At 46.8% G+C, this 16,676-nt stretch overlaps 1 long non-coding RNA gene across 1 annotated transcript; it reads left to right on the top strand.

Annotated features, from left to right (window-relative positions):
* Positions 1 to 5,527: 5,527 nt before the first annotated feature.
* Positions 5,528 to 11,872, top strand: LOC132657676 (uncharacterized). The gene is made up of 3 exons (XR_009596164.1): positions 5,528 to 5,863; positions 6,862 to 7,069; positions 10,865 to 11,872. It is a non-coding gene; the product is annotated as an uncharacterized LOC132657676 (long non-coding RNA).
* The last annotated feature ends 4,804 nt before the right edge of the window (positions 11,873 to 16,676 follow it).

Here is a 16,676-nt window from a genome sequence, read left to right as displayed (position 1 = left end):
TTTTCTAAAATGTGACCTGGGAAGTTAATCTCTAATACTATTCCCCGTTCCCATCCCAGCAGAGATTACTGCTGTCAACAGCTAGTGTCTGTTCTACCAGATTTTTTTTTTTGTTCAAACCTAGAATTCTAAAGTCAAAAGGAACCTTGGAAGCTATCTAAGGAGGCCAAGTGTCTTCCCCTGGGAGAGAGCCAAGGGCCAGAGAGGATAGATGTGTGAAGCGGGCTCCGGTCCCCTCCCTGTGGTCAGTCTCCCCTGAACCTTGGTAGAGGCGGTTTTCCAAAGCCTACAAGTGGTTGCTTCCCTAGTTCACAGTCTTTCTAGGTTGACATGACAGTCCAGCCAAACGCAAGGGCTTTGCATTCCAGACAAGAAGTCGGTCCCACAGAGCTCCGTGATGAAGGCAGGAAACCAGCTCCCGCTTCCTCCATCTGGGAGCTGAAAATGCTGCTTATGTTCTTTGCAGAAATCAAAATGTGAACCCCCATTCCCTACCACAACCCCTGGAATGTATATGAACAGCCCCAGTGGGCAGCCATAGCAACCATTAGCTTAAAACCTGTTGAAACAGAGAAGTTGAATTGCGAAGGAAAAGCAAATCCCATTCCTGCCTCCAGGTACCCTGTTCTTGGGTGAAGAGAAGCAAAAGAGTTGAAGAAAACCTGAAGATAAACCTCAGGGCATCATCCCACCTGGATAGAGAGATGAACCGGCCGGGGTGCTGTCAAATCTTGTCCCTGGACCGCTGCTTCTGCCCACATAACCAGCCTTCTTGGCAGATTCCAGGGCTCTATCTGCCAAAAGCCCTGAAGAAATGAAGTCAGAAAATGATCGTCAAACTCTGATTCAGAGGTCACCCACACATCATACCAAAACCAGCTAAAGCCACCCCAGATCCATATCCATGTCTCCCTCCTTCAGACCCAAAGGGGCCTGCAGCTTTCTGCATTCACTTATTATCCTTAACAAGCCACCCGCATAGGAAGTGCACATGTGACCTGCAGGATGGACCAAAGCACAGCGGGCCATTTGGCCATTTCAACATTTCAGCCAGAGTTGCCACACAAAGTAGCACTCACGGGGTTGTTATAATCTCTGTATCAGTTTCTTGTTGCTGCTGTAACAAATCACTCCAAAGGTAGTTGCTTAAAACAACCCAGATTTATCATCTCAAGTCACAGTTTCAGGTAGGCTCAATTGGTTCTTCTACTCCAAGTCTCCTGAGGCCAAAGTCAAGGTGTTGGCCAACCTGGGTTCTCAGCTGGAGAACCAGGATGAATCCACTCCCAGGCTCACTCAGTTGTTGACAGAGTTCAGTCCCTTGCACCTATCAGGCTGAGGTCCCCACCTCCCTACTGGCCATCAGCTGGGGGCTGCTCTCCTCTCCTTAGGGCCATCAGCACTTCCTGGCACACTCCCCAGTGGACTGAATCGGGCTCAAGTGCCCCTCGTGGGAGACACCAGGGGATGAGTCGCCACAAGCCGAGCAAGGCCCATTCCCTGCCTTCAGGCAGCTCAGATGGCGAGGGAAGCAGGTAAAGGCCACAGCCGGAGGAGGCGCCCACAGACGCAGATGAAAAGAACATGCAATTCTCCTCTTTCAACGAATCGATTTAATTTAAAGCACAAGCCCCCATTCCCTTTCTTCCTGGTTGTCCTGCTGTGTTTTTGTGGGGAGAGGAAGGAGAAGGCTTATGAGAGACAGACTCTGGGAAAAGGCATCATCTGCCTGTGCCGAGTCCCCTGGGAGAGTTCCACGCCCATGTCAGGCCCTGAGGCTTCCTGCTGCATCTTTCTTCATTCCTTCCCAAGGGCCTCTTTTGAGTTTGTATTGGTTTTGAGTTCCTCCAGAATCAGGTCGATCGTTTATTTGGAGGTGATACCCACAGTAGTAGGGGATACAGCAGTGAGACAGGGAAGGGAAAGAAGCCGCCACAGAGCATGTTATCACAGTACCCGGTGGGCAAGTAGCATTCAGTCTTGCCAGGAACTCTGCGAAACAGTGGAGAGTGAGTACATGTGAGGGACGAGAGAGCTGGGGTATTGAAACATCAGCTCTATCAGTGCTGACCTGCCACCTCACCTCAGGGATGGGAAGAGGTCCTCTTGCACCAACACACGCTGACCTGAAGCTATCGATTTTTTGCCAGGGACCTCCCCATTCCCCACAGGGCACAGGAAGTCACCCTGGTCAACAGCTGTCCTTCTCTTGCAAGGGTAAGCCTGGGAAGAGGGTATTACAACGAAAACCCTTTAAAGGATTATCTTATCTTACAGACACACACTCCAGCAGCCGGAATCCAAAGCAAATAAAACATGTGCCATCCTGAAGTCCTTTCACAGGAGAGAGGAATCCCACTGGAGGCAAGCAAGGAAAGCAGCGTAGAAGAGGTGGGAACATGTGCTGTGGGCCTGGAGAGACAAGTGGGAGTCCAGCCAGTGGAGGGAGGTATGAATCAAGGCAGCTGCCTGGGAGGCCCAAACGGGGCAGGAGAGGAGGAGACGGTCTATGCACCGAGAATGTCAAGCCAAGGTGGGCCTTCCCTGAATGACAGCAGGGCGGCAGCCAGGGAATATTTGGGAGCAAAGAAGTGACCTGATAAGATGTAGCAAAGTCAGTAGGAAAACACAGCATAATGAATGTGAAATGGCCTTTGATTCAAGATTTGACTCTGGCTTCAAGAATCTGTGTGTGGAGAGACACACCAGAGAAGGCAGGAGAGAGGAGAGGAAGAAGGCAGAGAGAGAGATGGAGAGAGGAGGAGAAAGAAAGCCAGGGAGAGGTGTCCTGAAGACAGAAAAGAGAAGAGAAAGAAATATGAGTGATCAACCAAGCCAGGGAGGGTTTTGAAGTCGGGACATTCATCAGATTTGGGCCTTTCGGTGGGAAAGGGGAGGTGAGGCTTGCCCAGCGAACCAAGGCCCTGTCTGCGGGTGTGAAACCCTCCCTGAGTTCCCTTCTGGCCAGGACGCCAGGTGAGCCCTGGGGAGCCCAGGCCACTTGGGTGAGCGGCTCTTATGGCAAGAGATTGCAAAGAGCAAGACCATATCTGCTGTTCCAAATGCATTCATCGGCCCAGGTGGGACTGACAGCCCTGGGGATGCCCTGGAGCCAAGAAATTGTCAGAGGGGAAGGTGCTAGAAGGTGATAATTGCTGGGCACATGGAATCTGAATCCACCCCAACGCCAGCTTCTGGGCTTCAACCAACACAGTCAGCTTCGGAGAGAATTAGAAGGTCTGAGTTCGCTGGTTGTTCACACTCAGAGACGGAAGCGGAAAAACTTCCATACATCTGGTTCTCCCGGCACAAAACCCCCACCCTGTGCGCCAGGATTCCGTTTAGTAATGTTATGGCTCCATCTACAGCCTGCGGAAGGATGCTCGCCTCCAGGCTTAGACAAACAGCCGGCCGGCACTGCAATTAGTGCTAATTAAAGCCCTTGCCCCTGTCTGCGCGTTTATTCAACGCAGACTTGGAACTTCGCTGGAAGTTGTTTCAGGCTGCCTACAACAGCAGCTGTTCAGATTATTCCAGAACCCTTTCAGCCAAAATTGGTTGGGAGTTTCTATTTTAAACCCGATTGTTATGAATTGAGTTAAAGGTCTTTTTTTTTTTCCACTCCCCCGAACCAGGTTTTAACAATGGAACAAAGATGAAAGCCCTCAAAATAGCAAGATGGCCTTTTCTTTCATTCATTCAGCGAACACTCAGCACCTTCTTTGAGTCAGGTTCCATGGTAAAGCACAGGGCTAGGTGAGGTATGAAAACATCCCGTAATTGACCCATAAGAACTTTTGCTACTTCCTCTTGTTGGCTGGAATGTTTCCACATGGGTCAAAAAGACGAAAGAAGAAAGTCCCAGGTCGCCAGTTGTTGTAGAGCTTGGAACAACCTCCATACACAGTGAACATAAAATCCTGTGACTCAGGACAAAATGGAAGCTGAAAGTTCCTTAAGGGTCAGTAAGATTTTTGTCCTGTTCAATGCTTTTTTCCCTGCAAAAGTGTAATTCGTTTTTTCCTAATTAAAAAAAAAAATATATATATATATATATAATAAATATGAGCTTTGTGTAGAAAACATGGAAAACAAGAAAAACAAATATGAAATCGAAAGCATTCATCATTCTGTCAACCGAAGATGATCACCGTCAACTTTGACGTGGCCCTGCACTACCATCGTCTTACACAACTCGTGCTCTGGCCACACTAACCCGAAGCTCTGTGTCCCTGCGTGCTCCTCTATGTGGCCTGTATATATTCTGACTGCCCTGGGGCTTTGCTGTGCCTGGGCTTTCTCTAGTCGCTGTGAGCAGGGTCTGCTCTGTAGCTGCGGTGCTTGGGCTTCTCCCTGCAGGGGCGTCAGGTGTTGCAAAGCATGGGTTCAGTACTTGTGGCTCACGGGCTTAGTTGCCCTGGAGCATGTGGGATCTTCCCAGACCGGGGATCGAACCCCTGTCCCGTGCATTGGCAAGCGGATCCTTAACCACTTGACGACCAGGGAAGTCCTCTTCTACATGATTTTGCATGGCTTCAGGGTATTCTTTCATAGGAATGAGCCATAAAAATTCACTCGATACAAGATTCCTAGGTTTTTACAACTGGAAGCTTTATACACATATTCTTTATGATTAACCTGAAGCTGTAGAACTTCTGGATCAAAGAGGGCCTGTGAGACCCATCCAGCATCCATCTCCCAGAATTTCACATCACGTCTGAACCAAAATCCTACTTTAGGGGCCCTGAGTGTTCACCATTGCAGAAAGAATTCGCTGTGACGCCGAGGGGTGCTTCTTGGAGGTAAGGGGTGCTTGGCCGAGCATCACAACCAGAGGGAGCAGAGTGGCTCAGAACTGCTTTTGATCAATTCCTTACCTCGTGTGTGATTTAGACGTGGATGTCTCTTGGAGACACGCCACAAGCCATGTTTCGGACCTGGCGCATATGTAGTCAATTGAACATCACCAAAGGCTCAGATTAGGAAGAAAGGACAATTCATTCATCTTCGTCACCCAAACGCCACCACTTGCCATGACCATTATCATCCCGACTTTGTTGTCCCTTCTTCCATGTCCTGTCCTGTTTGTTTGCATGGATGCTTTGCCTCATCGGGTTGAGTCGGGTTCCTCTGGATTCCTCAGAACAGAGTAAGAGGCAACTGCATTCATCAGGTCTTTAGAAAAATCCTGGCACCTGTCAGGATTACATGAGGTGTAATCTGCAGGGTCAGTGGCTTTGGGAGGACTTGCAGACTATCTTACAAGTGAAACATATTCCGTATTATCCCTTGAGTCATTGGGTTCATAGAGGGCAGAACCAAATCAAGCAATGGTGAAAAGGAGATCTGTCAAGATAAAGGGGGACAGCGGTAGTCATTTAGGAGTTAATTTTCAAATGAGAAGGGGCAGACATAACCTGCTTCAGGTGAAAAGGAGAAATTAAATTGTGTTTCTTTGATCTTAGAGGCTGCCTAATTGACGCTGTCATCACTCACCAATAAAAGGGAAGTCGTGGCAGAAGAGTCCAGGATGTCAGAAACAAGCACAACCTGAGTAGAGGTGAGGCAGAGACCAGGGTTGCTCAAGGTTATGGCAAGAGATGGGGTGGAGGGAGCTCTCCCTTTTTGACTGCTGGCCCAGGGGTTGGTCCACGTTGACCAAAAGAGGCTGCTTGTACTATGCAAGTAAAATGTGAATGCCTGGGTTGTTGGGGAGCAAGAAGACACTCAAATAGGAGGTGGAAAGGGGGAGCTGGGAGCAGGAGAAACCGGACTTCCCTCTTATGTGTTGCTTCATGCCTCTGCTGGTGAACAGGAGGAGAGAGAAATGGCTGACTTCAAACCCACAGTTCCTGCCCTGGAGGTAACAGCGCAGGGCAGGGCGGCATGGGCGTGCCCCGTGATCCTCGGTTTTTACCGCATATTCTCATCACCTTGCCATCCTTACAGTTTCTGTTAAATGTGTATGTATAGGGAGTGGGGGTGAGACACAGGCTGTGGTTCACACTGAAATGGTGTTCTCCTCCCTGCCCTGCAGTGTGGGGCAGCATCTGCCAGGTGTCCTTGTGGATTGCTGTGGAGGACGAGCTAGAGGGGTCCCGGGCATGGGTGGGGGCGGCACCCCAGAGCTTGTGTGGCACGCTCTCCCTCCCCCCTCCCAGCTGGAACTGAGCCCTGACGGATGGAGCTTCCCAAAGGCTTTTAGTTCCTGTCTGTCTCTCTCTTGTCCTAGTATTAAAACCATGGAGGAGGCTGGAGGTGGGAGGATGTCCTTATTACAAATAAAAAACCCAAGGCAGATTCGATCGATGCTTCACACTTACATAGCTCACAGTAGGACCCTTGAGCATGCCAAACAAAACAGCAAAGATAGTAATTAAGGCAAATAACCTTTAACGTTATGCCGCAGTGAAATAAAATATTCCGAGGCTGGTGTTTCAATTGGTGCAAGGTTCTGAAGACAGCTAAACACTCCCTCTTCCTTTTTGGGCCATGAATTCCCCAGCTGAAAAATGCATCATTTGGTCTTACCTCCCCTCCTCCATCACCACCTCCTTCTCAGGGATGTCGTGACAAAGAGATATTTGTAGTATTTTCCAAACTTGTCTGATGCCAAGAATTACCTGGGAAACTTGTCAAAATACAGACTCTCAGGCCAAACCCTGGACCTAGTGAATCGGCATTGCTAGGGTGCCCTGGGCAACTGTAGTTTTAGAAAACTCCCAGCTGATCCACGTGATTGGGTAATCAGGCAAGTTTGCAAAATATTCAGGGAGTCACCATGAAACCCTTTTAAGTTTTAGAAGATACCAAACCTTATTATGCGGTAGTTTGAGCATTCTTTGGCATTGCCTTTCTTAGGGATTGGAATGAAAACTGACCTTTTCCAGTCCTGTGGCCACTGCTGAGTTTTCCAAATTTGCTGGCAAATTGAGTGCAGCACTTTCACAGCATCATCTTTCAGGATCTGAAATAGCTCAACTGGAATTCCATCACCTCCATTAGCTTTGTTCGTAGTTATGCTTTCTAAGGCCCACTTGACTTCACATTCCAGGAAGTCTGGCTCTAGGTAAGTGATCACACCATCGTGATTATCTGGGTCTTGAAGATCTTTTTGTACAGTTCTGTGTATTCGTGCCACCTCTTCTTAATATCTTCTGCTTCTGTTAGGTCCAGACCGTTTCTATCCTTTATCAAGCCCATCTTTGCATGAAATGTTCCCTTGGTATCTCTAATTTTCTTGAAGAGATCTCTAGTCTTTCCCATTCTATTGGTTTCCTCTATTTCTTTGCATTGATCACTGAAGAAGTCTTTCTTATCTCTTCTTGCTATTCTTTGAAACTCTGCATTCAGATGCTTATATCTTTCCTTTTCTCCTTTGCTTTTCGCTTCTCTTCTTTTCACAGCTATTTGTAAGGCCTCCCCAGACAGCCATTTTGCTTTTTTGCATTTCTTTTCCATGGGGATGGTCTTGATCCCTGTCTCCTGTACAATGTCACACACCTCCGTCCATAGTGCACCAGGCACTCTGTCTATCAGATCTAGTCCCTTAAATCTATATCTCACTTCCACTGTATAATCATAATGGATTTGATTTAGGTCATACCTGAATGGTCTAGTGGTTTTCCCTACTTTCTTCAAATTAAGTCTGAATTTGGCAATAAGGAGTTCATGATCTGAGCCACAGTCAGCTCCGGGTCTTGTTTTTGCTGACTGCATAGAGCTTCTCCATCTTTGGCTGCAAAGAATATAATCAATCTGATTTCAGTTTTAGAAAAGGCAGAGAAACCAGAGATCAAATTTCCAACATCCACTGGATCATGGAAAAAGCAAGAGAGTTCCAGAAAACATCTATTTCTGCCTTATTGACTATGCCAAAGCCTTTGACTGTGTGGATCACAAAATTCTGAAAGAGATGAGAATACCAGACCACCTGACCTGCCTCTTGAGAAATCTGTATGCAGGTCAGGAAGCAACAGTTAGAACTGGACATGGAACAACAGACTGGTTCTAAATAGGAAAAGGAGTACGTCAAGGCTGTATATTGTCACCCTGCTTGTTTAACTTCTATGCAGAGTACATCATGAGAAACAGTGGGCTGGAAGAAGCACAAGCTGGAATCAAGATTGCTGGGAGAAATATCAATAACCTCAGATATGCAGATGATACCGCCCTTATGGCAGAAAGTGAAGAGGAACTAAAAAGCCTCTTGATGAAAGTGAAAGAGGAGAGTGAAAAAGTTGGCTTAAAGCTCACCATTCAGAAAATGAAGATCATGGCATCTGGTCCCATCACTTTATGGGAAATAGATGGGGAAACACTGGAAACAGTGTCAGACTTTATTTTTGGGGGCTCCAAAATCACTGCAGATGGTGATTTCAGCCATGAAATTAAAAGATGCTTACTTCTTGGAAGAAAAGTTATGACCAAACTAGATAGCATATTCAAAAGCAGAGATATTACTTTGCTAACTAAGGTCCGTCTAGTCAAGGATATGGTTTTTCCAGTGGTCACGTATGGATGTGAGAGTTGGACTGTGAAGAAGGCTGAGTCCCGAAGAATTGATACTTTTGAACTGTGGTGTTGGAGAAGACTCTTGAGAGTCCCTTGGACTGCAAGGAGATCCAACCAGTCCATTCTGAAGGAGATCCGCCCTGGGATTTCTTTGGAAGGAATGACGCTAAAGCTGAAACTCCAGTACTTTGGCCACCTCACGCGAAGAGTTGACTCATTGGAAAAGACCCTGATGCTGGGAGGGATTGGGGGCAGGAGGAAAAGGGGACAACAGAGGATTAGATGGCTGGATGGCATCACGGACTCGATGGATGTGAGTTTGAGTGAACTCCGGGAGTTGGTGATGGACAGGGAGGCCTGGCGTGCTGCAATTCATGGGGTTGCAAAGAGTAGGACATGTCTGAGTGACTGAATTGAACTAAATTGAAACTTTATTATCATTATTTTTACAGATTAGGATCCCAGCATTCTCAAAAACACAAGATGTCCAGTTAAATTTGAATTTCATGAATGAATATTTTTAGAAGTATGTCCCAAGCAATAATTGGGATATGCTGCTGCTGCTGCTAAGCCGCTTCAGTTGTGTCCAACTCTGTGCGACCCCATAGACGGCAGCCCACCAGGCACCCCCGTCCCTGGGATTCTCCAGGCAAGAACACTGGAGTGGGTTGCCATTTCCTTCTCCAATGCATGAAAGTGAAAAGTGAAAGGTGCTAAAAATTGATTTTTTTTTTAAAGCTGGCAACCTGGTCAAGTGCTATGCACCTCATTTATTGCATAATATGGAAAGACTCAAAAGTCTAGTTTTTAGAAAGCGAAAGCATGTCAGTGATAGAAAGCTGTCCCTCCGCATCTCTCTCTCTGCCTGTCAGTCCCTTACTCTTTATCCCTGGTCCCAGCTCTCCTACCTGCTGGTAAGAGGAAGCCCCAGAAGCTGGCTCATTCTGACCCAAAAGAAATATTACTGATGAAGACCAAGACATTGCTGATTTTTAAAGATAAAATACAGAGGTTTTAAAATACAACTCCACATTCTTGTTTGTAAGCTAATGAGATAAGGAGGCAGGTGTAAGTGTTAATGCCACTCGCTTGCCAATGGATTGGTTGATTTCAAAACAATTTAAGTATTTCTTTTAAAAAAAAAAAATTTAAGTATTTCTAAGGCAAGTGCATTTTTTTCCCTTCTCTGGCAAAATTTCCCAGCTGACCCCATCCCACAGTTTGGATACTGCCTCCGCCAGATGACACCTGACACGGGGCAAGGTTCTTCTCAACACAGATAGATACGTACTCACCGCGCAGCTGGAAATTTTTCCAGCAGTGCCCATTTAGAAATTCCATTGTCAATTATAAAACAGACCTCCCCCGAGGCTGAGAGGAGGAGGGAAAGGCAGAGATGAGTCTGAAAATCCAAAGGACTGTATGGTCTAAGAATGAAATGTTTTCTAAATCAAATTAAGCTACACGGTGAAAATTGAGGAGAAAGTCCTTAAGGTGACTTTTAAATGAAAATGAAATGTCTGCTAGTAAGCTACAGAGGTGTATTGGTACCGAGTGGCAGCCTTGTATCTCATTAATTTCAAACATAGATTTTTATGTGAGGCTATTTGATTATAATTTGATTATCTGACCCTGTAATTAAAGTTTATTGCCAATTTAGAAGCTTACATGTAAAATGAACTGGTTTTCTTCAAAGCAATATACAATCCTTCGGACTCATTGACTTCTGGTTTTGCATTTAAATGGAAAAGTCAGTTATAACGTGACAAACAGGTTGGGGTTTTGATCATTAATCCTGCTAAAGCAATATTCATAAATTCAATTCTGAATCAGTTGGAATACTTTTCTTTTATTAGTTTCTGTGTTATTAAATGAGATTGTTTCTGACTAATATATTTCTGGACTCAAACTGTAGCTCCAAGCTGTTATTCAAATCAAATAACATGCCCCTTACTTGTGCCTCGCACTAATAAATGCCAACTTGTGATACATTTGCAAGAGACTGTCAGCAATATTAAAGGAGGCAATAACGCCACGGAGGTCTCCAAGTGAGCTGATTTTTCTAAGGGCTGATATCCGTCATTTTTCTTTAAAAAAACAAAAACCCAGATGCTCAGATCTTTTAGTCTTAAAGCCAAAAGCCTGATGTGAGTCATAGAAATATTGTATAATTCTCTAACACCTAAATAGCCAAGACATTGGAATTAGAAATTTCATAACTTTGAGGTCCTGCATAAGAAGTAGGAAGCTGATTGCAGATAGAGCAGAATCAAAGTTACATTTTGGGGGAAAAGTGCCACTTAGAAACAGATGGGGTCTTTTTTTTTTTTTTTTTTCAAATAATACTTAGATGAAGAGAGGAGAAGGGGACGACAGAGGATGAGATGGCTGGATGGCATCACTGACTCGATGGACGTGCGTCTGAGTGAACTCCGGGAGTTGGTGATGGACAGGGAGGCCTGGCATGCTGCACTTCATGGGGTTGCAAAGAGTTGGACACGACTGAGCGACTGAACTGAGGTGAAGAGAGGCTACATTGCCTCTTTTTTAAATTGAAATATTGCTATTTTAATTTTTTTGGCAGAGCTATAAAACATGTGAAATCTTCATTCCCCCACCCGGGGTTGAACCCATACCCCTGCAGTGGAAGTGTAGAGTCCCAACCACTGGACCTCCAGGGAAGTCCCTACATTGCTTTAGAAATTAGCAAAACTATTCACAAATCTTTGCTGCACTCTTGGAGCAAAAAGAGGTCTTGGAGGCTGCTTTTTCTGGCCCCATTTTACAGATGAGGAAACGGAGGCCCAAAGAGAAGCCACCTCAGTTACACAGCGAGTTGCTGGCAAATCCTAAATGCAAAGACTCCCTGTAATTGTTCTCAACCTTTTCCCCACCATCCAGCCATCGAAAGGCTCATAAATATTTGTGGAAACTTCATAGGGGCTGGAATCAGAGGCCCAGCCACCAGCTGGCTGTTTGACCTCCAACCCATCACCATGAGTCTTAGCCTTCAGATATAGCTCCTTTCACCCTGCTTCTGAAAGGAGATGAGACCGGATAGATAAACTACAAAGGTCAGGGGACTTATAATAGCTCACCTCTTAAAGTTCAAATGCTTTGAGATATGCATACAATGAACAGTGCATTTTTAAAGCATACTATAATAGCCTTGCTAAATAATCATAAGAACATTGAACTTCACATTGTTTGCGGTGATTTTCCCTCGTTCATTTTTTTGAACCTCCAGGGTGAGCCGACTCTTCTCTTCCTCTCTCCTGAGATCCCACATATTTGCTTTGTGACTATAGTTTGCACGTCTTCCAGCCAATGTTCCCCTGGTGGATTCAGGGTGGGTGTTGCTAGGCTTCCACCTTATCACACAGTCACGGGGTGGGGGTGGGGTGGGGATTGTCTTTCCTGCCCCAGAGGGAAACTATTAAGCCAGTTCAGAGAATTCCAGGGTCTGAGTTTTGGAAAACCTGAGACTCCACCCTCTACTTCCAGCGCCGTGAGGACTTCCCAGTAGGCGTTAGTGGTAAAGAACCCGCCTGCCACTGCAGTAGGCAGAAGAGATAGGCTTCAATCCCTGGGTTGGGAAGATCCTCTGGAGGAGGAAATGGCAACCCACTCCAGTATTCTTGTCTGGAGACTCCTATGGACAGAGGAGCCTGGTGGGCTACAGTCCACGGGGTCGCACAGAGTGGGACATGACTGAAGCAACTTAGCTGGAGCTCTTCCCACACCCCGCCAAGTGCTCGATTCCACATCCTCGCTCCCGCTGGGCTCGCTGAGTCTTCCAGGTAGAAATTACCTGCCTCGCACATGGAAGGTGTGGGACCGCCCGCTGCCCGAGCAGGTGCTGCTGCTTAACATCACGAGGCAGGTGCTTTTTCTGAGCATTTACCTGGGCCTGCAGCCCTCGCCCAGGGATCTGCATCACCCCTCCCCATCCTGAAGGGCTCTCAAGCCAGCGTTGTTAGCCTCTAGTCAGTAACGAGGAAACCGGGGCTGGGAGAGCTGGTCATACCATCTTCCTCTCCCTCTTCCGCCTGCAGGTGTGTCTTGACATCCGAGGAGAAGAGATCTTCCCAGGAGGGGGCAGAGGGGACGCTACAGGCGGTAGGGGTGACGTGGGAAGGGGCACAGACTGTAGATCTGGAATGTCAGTGAGCCTGACCCTTTCAGCACTCGCTCCCCAGGTGGTCTATCTTGGCTTTGTTCCCGAAGGCCTAGACTCCTGCCTGCCTCCTCTGTGTGCCCCTCAGGAGCCAGACAAGCCCCCAAGAATGGCGGGGCAGCTCCAGAGAGGACAGAGGTGACTGAGGTCCCAAGACCCAGCCCCAGCTGGTCGCTGATACCAGGAACTGAGATTCTTCTCAAACCGCAGCTCGAGTATTTCTCTGCCGTGTGGTCCTGACTTTGCCGCTTAGCAAATATGTATTTCCTACTATGCGATTCTTACATGTGTCTACATTACTATGTGATTATAGTTTCTATGGGTTTCCCAGGTGGCGCTAGTGGTAAAGAATCTGCCTACCAATGCAAGAGACGCAGGTTTGATCCCTGGGTCGGGAAGATCCCCTGGAGGAGGAAATGGCAGCCCACTCCAGTATTCTTGTCTGGGAAATCCCATGGACAGAGAAACGTGGTGGGCTACAGTCCATGAGCTTGCAAAAGAGTTGGACACGACTGAGCACAGCACAGCTAACTGTTTTGTCTACATCCAATTTACATTCCGTAAATGCACCACTTTACAGAGGTCGTGCAGGCATCACCACTGTCTAATGCCAGAACATTTTCATCACCCGCAAACACACTCTGCCTTTTGAATGGACATCAGAGTCAAGGCAGACATATCAGTGTGGGTCTGGATAATGATGCTGCTAATGGTGGTGGTGATACCCATGGCCATTACTGAGCACTTACTGTATACCAGCTTCTGAGCTGAGTGTTTTGCCTATTATTTCATTCAGTCTGTACCACATCCCAAACAGGTGGCCCCTATGGTTATCCTGCTTTTGCGGGTGAGGGAACCAAGGTGCAGAGAGAGGAAGCTGTCAGCCCACCATCGCAGGGTCTGAACCCAGGGCGGTGCATGCCCTACGCCTCCACTGCTTCTTTTTTTTAACTTAGCTGCACTAGTGTGCAGCATGCAGACTCTTTAGCTGTGGCATATGGAATCTAGTTCCCGGACCAGGGATTAAACCCAGACCCCATGCATTGGGAGCACAGAGTCTTAGCCGCTGGATCACCAGGAAAGTTCCCCCGCCACTGCTGCTGCTTTTTAAAAAATTTAATTGATTAATTTTTCGGTTGTGCTGGGTCTTCGTTGTCACGTGCAGGCTTTTTCTACTTACGATGAGCAGGGCTGCTCTTCGTTGCGGTGCTCGGGGCCTCATTGCGGCGGTTTCTCTTGTGCAGCACGGGCTCCAGGCACACGGGCTGCAGTAGCTGCAGCGCTCGGGCCCAGCAGTGCGGCACACAGGCTTAGTTGCTCTGTGGCATATGGAATCTTTTGGGACCAGGGGTCTTCCCAGACATGGGTCCCTTGGATTGGCGAGGGGATTCTTGCCCAGTGTACCACCAGGAAAGTCCAGATGCTATCATTTAACCATTACGCAATTCACTGGCATGATGTACAGTCACAGTTTTGTGCAACCATCAAACTATCCATCTCAAGAACTCTTAAATCATCCCAAACAGAAATTCTGTACCCACTGTATCAAAAATAACTCCCCATTTCCCTCAGCCTCTGGTAACCCAGTTGCATTTCATCTCTGAAACTGCTGCTTCTAAGTATCTCAGATAGGTGGGATCATGCGATATTTGCCCGTTTATGTCTGGCTTATTTTACTTAGCATAGTGTTCTCAAGGTTTATCCATGTGGTAGCATGCGTCAGAATCTCATTCCTTTTTAAGGCTGGATCGTATCCCGTTGTGTGCATATGCTGCGTTTTGTTGAATCATTCTTGGCCAATGATTGATTGGGTTGTTTCTACCTCTTGGCTATTGTGAATAATGCTTCTATGAACCTGTGTAAGCTTGATTAACTGCTTTCAATTCTTTTGGATATATACCTAAGGGTGCGATTGCAAGGTTACAAAAGAATCTAAGTTTAACTTTTAAAAAGTTTTTGTTTATTTTTGGCTGCACTGGGTCTTTGTTGCTGCATGCGAGCTTTCTTTAGTTGCAGAGAGTGGGAGCTACTCTTTGTTGCATTGTGCTGAGGCATGTGGGATCTTCCTGGGCCGGGGATTGAACACATGTTCTCTGCATTGGCAGGCCTATTCTTAACCCTAAGTTTACCTTTTTGAGGCATCTTCATACTGTTTTCCTTAATGACTGCACCAGTTTCCATTCCTGCCAACATTGCACAAGGGTTCCAGTTTCTCTACATCCTCACCAACACTTTTGCATCTTTCACTAATGGCCATCCTCATGGGTGTGAAGTGGTATCTCATTGTGGATTTGATTTGTGTTTCCCAAGGAAATGGCAACCCACTCCAGTATTCTTGCCTAGAGAATCCTGTGGATGGAGGAGCCTGGTGGGCTGCTGTCCGTAGGGACGCACAGAGGGGGACATGACTGAAGCGACTTAGCAGTAGCAATGAATAATGAAGGTTGAGCACACAGCTTCTCGGGCAGCTGACTTATTTTCAAAGGTCACAAAAAGGAGAAGAAGGGGCTTTGATGGGGACAGAGCAAAGTGGGCCAGTCTGGTCAAGAGCAAGGACACGTCTCTGGGTCAAGTCTGCATCTGCATTGGCTAGTTTCCTGAGCCAGTGTCCCCTACCTCTCAGAATCGCCTGGGGAGATTTGAAAACTGTAAAGGCCAGTCGCACCCCCCAGGAGCTTCTGATGTGAGCAGTCCAAGTGGGGCTGGCATTGGTTCCTGACACTCCCCTGGTGATTCTCATGGGCAGTCAGGCTTGAGGATCACAGCTGTAAACAAACTCATTACCCATTACCCTCCCAGCTGGTTTACAAAGCTGTGCTCCTCCAAGCCTTTTTGGTAACAGCTATATTGTGATGGCGCTCACATACTGCATCAATTCTAGAACATTTTCATCATCTCAAAAGGAAACTTCAGCAGCCTTCCATCCTCTCTTATCCTCCCAGCCCCTGGCAACCACTCATCTGCTGTCTCTATGAATCTGTCTCTTCTGGACATTTCATGTAAACCAAATCATATAATATGTGGCCTTTTGTATCTGACTTCTTTCCTTTAACACAGTGTTTTCAAAGTTTGGCCATGCTGTAGAATGTTTCTGTGCTTCGTTCCTTTTCATGACTGCATAATATTCCAGCCACGTTTTGTTTGCCTGTTCATCAGTTGGTGGTCATTGGGGTTGTTTCTATTTCTTGACTGGTGAAGTGTTCTCTGAGCACAGGTAAACAAGGTGTCTGTGGCTCTTCCAGCCTTTTAAGGTACCTTCTACCTGTGTTGGCACACTGTAGCAGATGCTCTCATTTTTCAAGGGAAAAAAAAAGTTGAAAACCCTAAACTCTATGTCTTTTCATTAAAAAAAATTCACTCCAAAATGTTCACTGCTTTTATTTATTCTTTATTTTTTAATTCAATTTTTAGGGAATTATTATATAGGCAAGATGGATTTTTTTTTTAGCTTTTTCTGGGGCCATTCTCGGTCTCAGGTACAGTATGCGGGGCCTTTGATCTTCCTTGCAGCACGTGCACTCTCAGTTGCAGTGCATGGGATCTAGTTCCTGACTAGGGATCAAACACAGGCCCCCTGTGTTGGGAGCGTGGGGTTCTAACCTCGGGACCGCCAGGGAAGTCCCTTCACTGCTTGTAAGTTTAGTTCTGGGTAGCTGCTGTTTTGCAGCCTTAAAGCCAGTGGAGATTTAACATAGCTCTGAGAATCACCTCAAAGCAGTACCTGAACTTGGGCCAAATCCTCCCTTGGAGTCTAGTTTCCCCTCTCTAGAACTTCAGGCAGAGCTCTTGACGGAACTCAAATCCCACCCTCAGTGATGATGGCAGCTTTGCTCATCTCCTTCACTCGTTCTCACGCCCCCTGATGGCTTGACCTGTGCCGGGTGTCCCAAGTCCTCTGAAGGAAGTAACGGGATGTCTGCTAAGGATGCAGAGATGGATAAACCAGAACCCACCTATTCTCCGGGAGATCAGTCAAGAGAAACAA

Source organism: Ovis aries, chromosome 14, assembly GCF_016772045.2.
Source record: "Ovis aries strain OAR_USU_Benz2616 breed Rambouillet chromosome 14, ARS-UI_Ramb_v3.0, whole genome shotgun sequence".
NCBI classification, from domain to species: Eukaryota; Metazoa; Chordata; class Mammalia; order Artiodactyla; family Bovidae; genus Ovis; species Ovis aries.
This window is presented reverse-complemented; position numbering and strand designations above follow the sequence as displayed.